This window comes from Pongo pygmaeus, chromosome 5 (assembly GCF_028885625.2).
Source record: "Pongo pygmaeus isolate AG05252 chromosome 5, NHGRI_mPonPyg2-v2.0_pri, whole genome shotgun sequence".
In the NCBI taxonomy this organism is placed as follows: Eukaryota; Metazoa; Chordata; class Mammalia; order Primates; family Hominidae; genus Pongo; species Pongo pygmaeus.
The window spans coordinates 103,791,035-103,800,929 of NC_072378.2; positions in this window are offsets into that span (position 1 = coordinate 103,791,035).

The following is a 9,895-nucleotide window of genomic DNA, read 5'->3' on the forward strand; positions in this document are numbered from 1 at the left end:
ATTTTATCTTTAGCCTCAAAGACAATTAAAATCAAGAGGTGAATAAAAAATAAATCTCTTAAAAAATAATAATACACTTATTTTATGAACATACACACACATGCACTTGAAATTCCTAAAATTATTGTACAAAATTAGAGGACTCTAGACATTAATTCTACGAGTTAGTTACTCCAACTATCAACAATATTTTTTATGATTTTAGAGCACAGAGAGATTTTGTTCACCTCTATCCCTACAGCAAGTAATAAATATTTATTGATATAATTTCAAATAAATGCTTTTCTTTTATAGAATTCAAAGAAACATCAAAAGTATATTTTTCTAAAACAAAAATGACTTTCTGCTTAGCCAATTGTTCTAGTTTCTCTAAAGATACTTCTATCTTTATATAATTTGTAGCCATGCTATTTCACCAATTTATAAATCAGCTTTAAAAATAGAATGAGAGTTAAATAAATTTCACCTAATCTATTTAAATAAGTATAGTAGTCAATATTATATTTGCTCTATATTCAATAATTCCAAAGCTTCACTCCTTTGATTTTTATTTTAATATTAAGATAGCTTTAGCCTATTCTTACTGTTCTTAAAACTGCTCCTTGATTTATTTTTGTTGTGTATTCCTAAAGTTATTCAGTAGACTAATTAGATATTCATTTTGACATTCTGGTCCCAGAAGAAATAACATTAACTCCATACTTATCCATCTGGTTATCAGTTATAGCTTGTGAGTTGCAGCTTGTAATTTTCCAGGGACATGTGGGCGCCCTTCCAGTTAGGCTATTAAAGTCTCTTACACTCTAACAACATGCTAATTAATATCCTTTCACGTTTGTAGATACACAGCAAAACACTGCCATATAGAGGAAATTTCATTTCTTCAATACTGAAGTGTAGAAATTTTAGATTAAAAATTAAGCCAGAAATTATTTATATAACTATATTTTCTGAGGAACCAAAACCTTTTATCTTCAATTTTATGAAACTGTTTAATTCACACATCATCTTAAATTTAATATCCATCATTGTAAAAAATTTGCACTGTGAAAAAGTATCTTTAAACCTACATTCACAGAAGGGTGTTTCCTAGCAACCCCATACAATCAGGACCAATCCTTGGCTGAATTATGACTCAAAGTGCTGTTAGAAGTAAAAATTTGCATGAGAAAGAGACCAATGTCTGTTCTGATTAGGAACAACAGCTCTTTCCTAATATTGGTCAGCAGCAGTCCAAAATCAGGCAGCTGTTTAGAAATGCCTTTGTTTTTATGAAATTTTGCCTGAGGAAGGAAAGCATTACATCCCCATAGACAGTACAGAGGCCACTAAAACTTCAGAAATTAATCCAGACAAATCAGGGATCTTACCTCTACAATACATTAAAATAAGTTGCTTCCTTTAATTTTGTTTAAATTTATTAATTCACTGTTATTTATTTTTACCTTGTAAATATAGTATTCACTGTTGCTTACTATAAGGACTAAATATTAGTTAATGGTCTTATAGAGAACAGTTATTATATTTAATTTGGATCCTTTATATATACATGTACTTGCATATTATCTTCCCTTTGTTGACTTCTGTTGTCCCTAAATATAAATTTCAGAACAGTTTATTTCAAATTATTACAGTCTTAATCAATGCTTCCCCACAGTAACAATATCAAGCCAAAGAGATTTGATTTATTTATATTTATTTTAAGAAAAAAAAGTTGCATTCTTTCAGAATAAGAATAAATACAAAACCTCAGTACTTACCACTATTTAATTTTTATTTCCTGTTAATTTTTTTGTCATTGTTGTTTTATATTCATATTACTAAGTAGAAAACATTCCTGCCATCAAATAGGTCATGTAATGTACATTTGGGACTATATAAAAACATAAAAACTATCAGAGTCAGATTAACTATGATTATTGTTACTACTAAAGTCTCAAAGACCACACAGAGGGATAGCCTGAGGAACGCTGCATCCCAAATTTAGAAACCACATCTGTTCCTGGAGCCAAATTACAGCATATACTCTAAAGATTATTTTTAGCATAAATTTACCCCAGAAAAATACAAACAAGGTATGTAAGCGAACAATAAACACCAAAATAATTAGACTATTCTCAAAATGTTTCTTGGAATTTATTAGATTATATATACCCAATGCACAAAGAAGGATTTAGGGTACCAGGTGGAATAAACAAGCTTGTAGGTACTAGCTCTATTTATTAAAGTCTAAGCACAGATCTTCTTCTCAGAGATCATGCAATTAATAGTACATACCAGAGCACACACATACACACACACACACACACACAAAATATACATTATAGCAAAATTATTTCATTTTTAAAAAGGAGTTGTTAAAGAACTTTTTTTTTTTTTTAGACGGAGTCTTACTCTGTCGCTAGGCTGGAGTGCAGTGGCGCGATCTCGGTTCACTGCAACCTCTGCCTCCCAGGTAAGAAATTTTTTTAAATGATCTTGAAACCTCTTGGATTTCTTTTTCTTTTAATATATCCCATAGAATTAACAATATCCTGAATCTTTAGAAATATGATTGTCTATTTCACATAGTTGGAGAAATATAATTAAAAGAAAACTTACCTCCCAACACAGAAAACCTATCCACAAAGACAGAAAAGAAAGTAATTTTGTTACTCAATAAATATTAAACCAGAACTTGATGTGTATCACAAGCAATCTGCTAAGAGTTTTGCAAAGACAGAAAAAAAATAAAAACTCACCCTTTTAAATAGCCAAGCAGATACAATCCATAACATATATGTTTTCAAGATTAAACAATTGCTAGTCCTCAAGTAAGAGGACCTGACAGCACCATTTGTCATACATAGTTCATCCTAAATTTACTTAGTAGGGTTGGGGCACAGAAAATGATAGCCAAAAATATGGCACTTTGGCATACTGAGTGTTTTTGTCAGAGGCACTCAAACCAGAGTGACTCTATCTTGAACAAGTGTTGGGAAAATGAGGCTGGGGCCTACTGAGCTGCATTCTCAGGAGGCTAGTCATTCTAAGTCACAGGATGAGATAGGAGGTCGGCACAAGATACAGGCCACAAAGACCTTGCTTATAAAACAGCATGTGGTAAAGAAGCCAGCCAAATCCCACCAAAACCAAGACGGTCTCCTCTAGTCATCCTCACTGCTTTTTATACACTAATTATAATGCATCAGCATACTAAAAGACACTCCCACCAGTGCCATGACAGTTTACAAAAGCCATGGCAACATCAGGAAGTTACCCTACATGGTCTAAAACGGGGAGGAACTTTCAGTTCTGGGAATTGCCCACCCCTTTCCCAGAAAAATCATGAATAATTCACATTTTGTCTAGCGTATAATCAAGAAATAACCATAAGTATAATCAGTTGAGCAGCCCACACCGCTGCTTTGCTTATGGAGTAGCCATTCTTTATTCCTTTTACTTTCCTAATAAACTTGCTTTTGCTTTATTCTATGGACTCGCCCCGAATTCTTTCTTCCGTGAGATCCAAGAATCCACTCTTGGGACCCCCTTCCAGTAACATTTTGAATTAAGGAAAATTGAATGGACTCCGATATTAGCCTCAGAACCAAGATCTCTCTCTTATCTTTCCTTGGCCCCCGGTCTCTCAGATTCTGTTTCTTTTCCGAACCACCAAATATCCTTATCTGACTAAGAGCTTCTTTCCAGAACAAATGCAATTGTCTTAAGACCCTCTCCCTAGGAATCTCATAAAATAACTGGGAAATCAGCATGGTGACTGACACCTTTAATCCCAGCACTTTGGGAGCCTGAGGAGGAAGATCTTTTGAGGCCAGGAGCTCAAGACCAGCAGGGGCAATATAATAAAATCCTGTCTCTAGAAAAAATCGAAGGATTTCTTGAGCCCTGGAATTCAAGGCTGCAGTGAGCTATGATCACATCACTGTACTTCAGCCTGGGCAACAAAGCAAAACCTGACTGTGAAAAAAGTAAAAAAAAAAAAAACAAAACAAAAAAACAGAAAAGATCAACCACCTGAGATGAGAAGAGACTGGGAGAATTATCACCATACCCAGACAGTTTCCTTTATTCTTCTGAGGCCAGCTCCAAAACAGGTTTTATCTGCATAATAAGACAAACTTTGTTCTACCTCTCAGCTTCCCTTTACCAGAGCTCACAGGAACTTTGCCACAGGCCGTTGTTCTTTGGGCTCACTCATTTCCCCGAAAATCATCTACTCCTACAACCCCCAGCACCCTTTCCCCTGTGAAGAAGGGCACAGACAAATCTAGGCCTCATTGGGTTATTGGATAATCATTCTCCTGCACTTATACACATTTTTTAAAACTGTATACTTTTTTCTCCCACTAATTCTGCCTTTTGTAAGTTCATTTTCAGGAACCCTTTAGAGGGGGAAAGGAAAGCTTTTCCTCTTCATCCCTACAGTAGCTGGGATGACCATCTGTGTTAGCTAAATAGCTTTGTCCAAAGGAAAAAGAAACTTCTTGTGTCTTTATGACAGGAGGTAATTTAGCAACCTGGAGCAAGGCACCCACATAAGTTAGTCTCCTTCCCTCCCACGGAAGCTGGGAGACAGGGGCACCATCCTCCTTGAAGATTATATTTCAAAGAGTTGATTCCCAGGTTCTTAAGAACGACATTCCTGTATCTCAAAGTTTGCAAGAGGTTTATTTAGCTATCAAAAGAGCATTATGAGACATTCAAACACATATAAAAAGCACTTCAAAGTGACAAGAAGGAGTTTACAAGTATTCCGAAGTAAATACCTTAAGAAAAAGCTGGGGCAGGTGGCGATGGTCTCTTCCCTTATTTTCATTGGGGATAATTAAGTCTTTTATTTTAAATTTGCACTTGCTTTTATAATATATATGATTCTACTCTAAATGTAGCAAATCCTTAAAAGATCAGGAACTCCCAACTTACATTAACATCTGTAGCTGTACATATTATCTTTTTTCTAACAGTAAGGTTTGTTTCCAACTTATTTTAGGTTCAGGGGGTACATGTGCAGGTTTGTTACATGGGTAAATTACGTGTCATGGGGGGTTGGTGTACAGATAATTTTGTCACCCAGGTAATCAGCATAATAGCTGATAGGTAGTTTTTCAACCCATCCCTGCCTCTCACCCTCCCATGTCAAGTAGTCCCAGTGTCTATTGTTGCCATCTTTGTGTCCACATGTACTCAATGTTCAGCTCCTCCTTACAAGTTAGAACATGCGGTATTTGGTTTTCTCTTTCTGTGTTAATTCCCTTAGGATAATTGCCTCTAGCTGCACCTATGTTGCTGCAAACGATATGATTTCATTCATTTTTATGGCTGTGTAGTATTCTATGGTGTATATGTACCACATTTTCTTTATCTAGTTCATCATTGATGTGTATCTAGGTTGTTTCCATGTCTTTGCTATTGAGAATAGTGCTGTGATGAACATACAGGTGCATGTATCTTTTTGGTAGAACATTTTATTTTCCTTTGGGTATATACCCAGTAGTGGGATTGCTGAGTTGAATGGTAGTTCCGTTTCAGGATCTTTGGAAAATCTGTACAGTTTTCCACAGTGGTTGAGCTAATTTACATTCTCATCAGAAGTATGTAAGTGTACCCCTTTCTCTGCAACCTCAACAATATCTGTTATTTTTTGACTTTTTAATAATATCTATTTTGACTGGTTTGAGATGGTAATGAGATAGCCAAACGCCTAGGCAGATAAAAAGGGGTCCCCAGAGAATCTCGAACGCACCCCACAAGTGTTTAAATCAGATGCTTTTGTGCAGACAAGGGAACCTGCCCAGAGCTAGCCATGCCCACAGCAGACTGGTGCCAGACATGTGCACTGGGGGAAAATGGGTGGAGCCACGGGGAATTCACACCTTATGCAGGAGAGGCGCCTACTCTCTTCTGTTCCTGTATGGTGGCCTCGGATTCAATCTGTGAGGTTGGAGGCCTGTTAGCCTCTCACTTTGCTGAGAGTTTTTCTTTTCTTTTCCCCCCCTTTTTGCACAATAAAACGCTGCTCTACTCACCCTTCAACATATCTGTGTGCCTAAATTTTCCTGGTTGTGTGATAAGGACCTAGGTTTTAGCTAAACTAAGGAGCAAAATCCTGCAATATTTTGGCATCTCTGGGTGGGCTCAGCTTTAAAAGGTCTTATTTGAGATTCTTTGTGGAATAGAATTCCATCAATGCCGATCTAAAAGGCATATATCAAAATAATTATTCTTGCTGCACTTTATGCAAATAATCAGGCCAAGTATAAGAATAAAGTCTATTTTGCAAAAAATGCAGTCCTATCATGAATTGTTTTTAACAGAAATGAGGACTAGAGAGAAATTATGTTTCAAAACTTATCATCATTAGAATCTACACTCATTAGTTGTTTTTAAGTTTTTGCCTACATTTTAGACTATCCCTGCTTTTTCCTGTGAACCAACCAGCAATATCCAGCTGCAGCTCAGATGGAATAAAAGTGGATGTGTGATGTAAAAATCTGGATCAATATTCTAGTTCTGAGCAAACTGGTGCCAGACATGTGCACTGGGGGAAGTGAAATCCTGAAATCCTGAAAATCCTGCCAGGTGATGGGAATAAATAGGGTGCCCATTACCAGGAGGTTTCCTCTTTGGGAAAGCAAGACCAATGGAGCCAAGCCTCATCACCAAAATCTTAGCAAGCATAACTATAGCTACCAAGTTATGCCACCAAGGATGTCTTGGGTGTGTCACAAGACATCTTTTCCTCTCCCTTGTTAGAGGACAAATCAATCCACAGCTTCGCCTTAGCATTTGGCTTATGATAAGGAGTCCATACAACACCCCTGCAAGACACAGTTTTGTCCCAAACTCAATTCCAAGCTTCAGGTCAAAGCCTTAGGAAAGAAAACTGGATCTGAGGGATCCAGAGGCAGATGATAATGGAAGGTAAAAGGCACAGCACAGGTGATCATGACTAATTCCTGCTGATTAAGCCAAGCTTCCCATTTCATGGATAAACATCACAATGGTATCCATGGCAATAAATAAGGTCTAGGGAATTCAAAGGCTACTGAAAGCAGGGGAGATAGGGTGTACATGGGTAAGAGCGGATACTCCCACCCTCTAGGCCCCCTGTTAACACAGGTGAAAGCCACTTTGACACCCATGGGTGGCACTCTGTGGACTAGGGGATGCAAGGATGGAAGATAGAGCAATGCCTCACTTTCTCTCCCTTACTTACCCTGGGTATTTGCTAGGAAGAGAAAGGAACCAGGGGCACCTGCTTCCCTCTTTCTATATCAGTAGCCATTCATCTTCAGCCTGTACCCCTTAAGAATGCATTCTGAACCCCTGGGATTCCTCTGAAAAAAAAATGCCTTTTTTTTTTCCTTTTTCCTCCTCTTTCCTCACTTCAGTGATAGGTAATCATGTCTCCGTACTACAGGACACTCCCCTTGGATGCATCCTCCAAACTGGGAAAAGTTAATTTCCCAAACCTTAGACTGGTTGGCTTAGGATTGGGCTCAGGGGAAGGGAAGCCAGAAGACTGGAATGCCGGCAAAAGAGTAAAAGTATTTTTTACCAGTCAAGCTTTTGGCCTCATTCTCCCTGTGCAAACTGGTAAAAGGCCTCAGGATTTTTGAGCTGTCCTTTTCCTTGCTTGTTTCATTTTAATACATGACTTCTAATAACCTGGTTTGTCTCTTCTTGCCTTCAGACCATCAAACTCCAAATGCTCATGCAGCCAGAGCCTCAGACCATGGCCCCTATTGCTGGGGTCACTTAGGCCCCTGAAGAAGATCTGACTTCCATTTTCCCAAAACAGTGCCCACTATCAGCAGGAAGCAGTTAAGATTGGTCTTTGTCCTTGTCCTTATCCTTATCCTTATCCTTATGCTTATCCTTATCCTTATCAACAGCAGTAAGATGTACTTCTTTAGAGCTGCCAATGAGATGGCCAAATGCCTAGGCAGATAAAAAGGGGTACCTGGAGAATCTCTGACCCACCCCACAAGTGTTTACATCAGATGCTTTTGTGCAGGTGAGGGAACCTGCCCATGGCTTGTCTGGTCATGCCCACAGCAGACTGGAGCCTGACTTGTGCACTGGGGGATGTGGGTGTAGCCATGGGGAATTTGCACCTTATGCAGGAGAGGCACCTGCTCTCTTCTGTTCCTGTGTGGTGGCCTGGGATTCAATATGTGAGGTTGGGGGCCTGTTAGCAGGAAATCTTCTTGCTTTACTGAGAGTTTTTCTATCTGTTCACCCATTAAAACCCTGCTCTACTCATCCTTCGATGTGTTGATGTGCCTAAGTTTTCCTGGTCATGTGACAAGAACTTAGGTTTTAGCTGAACTAAGGAGTAAAATTCTGCAAAAATATCTTATTGTGGCTTTGATTTGCATTTATCTAATGATTTGCAATGTTGAGCATTTTTTCATATATTTGTTGGCCATATATATGTCATTTGAGAAGTGTCTGTTCATGTCGTTTGCCCATTTTTTAATGGGGTTGTTTTCTTCTTTGTTGAATTATGAAAGTTCCCTATAGATTACAGATATTAGATCGTTGTGAGACACATAGTTTGCAAAATTTTTCCCATTCTATAGGTTGCCTATTTACTCTTTTGATAGTTTATTTTGCTGTGTAGAAGCTCTTCAGTTTAATTAGATCACACTTATCAATTTTTGTTTTTGTTTCAATTGCTTTCGGGGACTTACATAAGTTATTTACCAAGGCCAATATCCAGAGTGGTATTTCCTAGGTTTTCTTCTAGACTTTTTATAGTTTTATGTCTTATATTTTGTCTTTATCCATCTTGAGTTAATTTTTGTGTATTATGTAAGGAAGAAGTCTAGTTTCAATCTTCTGCATAACAGTTTTATTGGCATTTGTTTTCTAATAATTGTAGTTGCCACATCCCAATGGTTTATTCTAGTATGCTTTAAACAAACTGAGAGAACAAGGAATAGAGGTGAGAACTAATGAAAAATAGAGGTAAGAATTATAATCTCTGTATAATAATGTAGAGTAAATCTTGGCAGATACATAATTTTACATCAAGAAACTAATATCTAATTTGTATATTAGTAAAATTACTTTTGATAATTTACACTTTTTTCAACAAAATAGCTTATTTTTCTGGTTATATGAATAATACATACACATTATGAAATCGTAAGTAATTATATATATATATAAGTACAGGAAAGAGCATGAGTTATCTGATACCTCACATTTGCACTGAGCTAAATACCATTATTATTTTGTGACTCATCTTTCTTAAATTTCAGTTGATTCTTTACTTTGGAGTTTTTTCTATTAGGAGGTAATGTGAAGCACAATAAATATACTGCAAACATATAAATAATACTTAATATTCCAAAATGATTTATTATACAATTTCTATAGAACATGATTTATTTAATCTTTGGGGATCTAAAATGCATTTTTTACTGGATATGATAAAAGGAGGGTTTTATTTTGTCTTGTGTTATACAAAAGAAGTTCTTATTAACAAGCAGTATAAACTGGATAATTTATGCAAAAGGGAATTTATTGGAAAAATATTTGGGGCAGAGAGGTGCTAGAGACAAGACACTGAATTGACAGAAAACTGGAGGATCAGGCTTAGAACTAAGCAGGACTGGGCATCTAAGACACACATAGGCATTAAGAATCCCAGCAAGTGTCTCCCTGTCTGAAAGCCTAGAGGTGAGGTTGGAGGAAGGGGAGGGGGACAATTGCCAATCAATCATTCTCAGACTTGCAGCAACTGCTTGAGATCCAAATACCTGGAAAAGAGCTCCAGATTAATCTTCCATGATGGAAGATGGCCTGTCGAATTACCATCCTAGAAAGTCTACACACAGTAAGGAGTAGTTATTTACCCACTAGGAAATGAGATACTGTGTCC